Genomic DNA, 2,996 nt, shown 5'->3' on the forward strand with positions numbered 1-2,996 from the left:
TATTTGTTTTTATTTCTCTAAATTTCAGTATTTCATATTTAAACACGTAAGACCATGACTGTGTTTTCCAGAGAAGAAGTTGTTTTAAACGTTTTTTTGAAAGTTTACGTTATCAACTATGTTCATGTAAGAGTTATATTTCCTCATTATAGATGAGCATGAGACGTTAGTAGCGACTCTGAGTATGTGGAAATTTAGGGTCGTTACATCAACGATTTTTGCAAACAACATGGAGTGAGGAGACAATTGACCTCATCCTATAACCTATAGCAAAATGGAGTGGTCGAATGCAAAAATCGCACTGTGATGAACTTGATGAACTTGGTAAGAGCTATGCTGACAGAGAAGAAAGTGCCTAAAAATTTCTGGCCTGAAGCAGTCAGGTGGATGATTCACATTTTGAATCGATCACCCACTCTTGCAGTAAAAGACATGATACCAGGAGAGGCTTGGAACGGAGTGAAACCATCGGTAGATTATTTCAGAGTTTTTGGATGTCTGGGACATGTCCATATCCCAGATACCAAGAGAAGCAAACTTGAAGTAAAAGTGTAACATGTGTTTTATTTGGAGTCATCAGCGAATCCAAAGGCTATAGAATGTTTGATCAAACTACAAATAAAACTATAGTAAGTCGTAATGTAGCTTTCGAGAAAGATTGTGAATGAGATTAGAAAGTTTTCGATGGTGAAACAAAATTGGACGGGAAAATATTGAATTTGATAAGAACATAGCCGAATGAGGAGAAATCAAAGAGGAAACGATTGAACCGATTGGTGAAACAATTGAACCAGTTGATGAAAATGAAGAAGGAGAAATCACGGAAGAAACGACTAAACCGGTTGCTGAAACAATTGAACGAGTTGTTGAAACAATTGAACCAGTTGATGAAAACGAAGAAGGGAAATAGTGACTATGTCGAAGACATGGAAGATAGCAAGAATACTTCTTCAATTGGATTTACTGATAGTGATTATGTCGAAGACATGGAAGATAGCAAGAATACTTCAAGCTATGTGTTTATGACGAGTGAATTGGTCTTCTCGTAAGCAGCCTATAGTCACCTTATCAACCACAGAAGTTGAGTTTGTTCCTGCTAGTTCCTGTGCATGTCAAGTTGTTTGGATGAGGAGGATACTCAAAGGGATTGGTCACTCTCCCTGTGCATGTCAAGTTGTTTGGATGAGGAGGATACTCAAAGAGATTGGTCACTCTCAAATAGAAGGAACAAAGCTAATGTGTGATAATTCAACTATTAAGCTATCAAAAAATCCAGTTCTGTTCTAAACACATAAAAGTAAGATTTAACTTTTGTAGAGATCTTACAAAAGAAGGAACTATTAATTTATTATTTTGTGGTACCCGAAATCAACTCGATGATTTGTTGACAAAGCCTCTAAAAATTAAAAGCATTTCCGAAATTGTGTGAAGAACTTAGTGCAGAGTTTTTCTGACCTTTAACTAATTCTTGACAAAGAAAAAATAAGTTGAAGGAGGGATCGTTAAAAGAATTTGATTATGTCAAAATAGTCAGAGTATTATTAGGTATTTAGTTTAAATATTTTCCAACATCTATTTAGAAGATTTGTTTTTTTATTTTTTTGTATTTGTGGTAAATTTCTATTTAGGAGCTATTCAATAATAACTTATTTAAATTATATTTATATGTCATATCTATCCAAATATATATTTAACTAATTTAAATCTCATTTAAATTTAATTATTTAAATATTTAATATATCAAATACAATAAAAATATTTTTCTCTTTCTATATTTAAAATATCTAATATATTAAATAAAATATCTAATATATTAAATATATATTAAATATGAAGTGGAAGCATTTAAATTAAATATATTTTTCTTCTTTTATATTTAAAATATTAAATACTAATGTGAAGAATTCAAATTAAATACATTTTTCTCTCTTCATATTTAAGATATTTAATATATTTAATATTAACTTATCCTATGTTTTCTTCCTTATATTTAATATACCTTATATATTTATTATTAATTTCAACCCTTCAAAAACATATTTTAGTTAAATGGATTCTTTCTCGCATTATTATGAGCTAGTAATGAGATTTTATACACCTATACATTAAAAGCACGGGTAAAACAAAATTAATTAATTAAACTCTTTAATTAATCAATTTTCATTCATTGACTATAAATTACCCTAAGTAGATATGGAATTGCACTTTTATGCACCGTATAGTATGTTATGTCCATTAATATATTCATTATAAATAAGTGATTCTTCACGAGTTGTTCTTATTCCAGCTGGGTCAAAAGTCCGTTTGTAATGACCATAGATTTCTACTTACCTAGAGTCGCTACCATCATCATAACATAATCATTTTGTGTAGAAATAAGTGTTTAAATTTTATCATAAAACATAAACTTCATCTTAAAACACTGACATGGACTTACTTGTTCGAAAATATTTTAAAAACGACATAACGAAATACTAAATGAAATAAATAAACATTAAAAGTTTAACTATTCTAACCTAAGTCTAAGAAAATAAATGCAGCTACTATATGCATGTGTCACGGTCTCGAGATGCGATGTCGTCGTCGGCCGTATAGGGATGGGTTGCTTTTATATGAAATACAAGTAGCATGTGGCTTGAGTATTTTAAAAAATACTCAGTAAGTGACCACCATACAATTCATGAGTGGAACCCATCATGTCAGTCTATTTTCATGCGGTGGCTTTTTTAACAGACAACTTAGATGTGTACTTAATTTTCCTGTACACGGTCCAAACGTGCGAGTATGGACCCACGAGTTGATTCGCCCACCTCCTAACCTCCTTTCTGGTCGGGCGAGCATCCTCTAGTAACCATAATGATTGTTTCCATACCTCGTAGCGTATGCGTCCGTACTATCGTGAAGGAATAGGGTTATCCCCCGATGCATGAACACACAATGATGCATGAGGTTCCAACATTTTTCCATTTTCATTATCCTTTAATACAACCCCGCTA

This window comes from Cucurbita pepo, chromosome LG20, assembly GCF_002806865.2.
Source record: "Cucurbita pepo subsp. pepo cultivar mu-cu-16 chromosome LG20, ASM280686v2, whole genome shotgun sequence".
Taxonomy (NCBI): domain Eukaryota; kingdom Viridiplantae; phylum Streptophyta; class Magnoliopsida; order Cucurbitales; family Cucurbitaceae; genus Cucurbita; species Cucurbita pepo.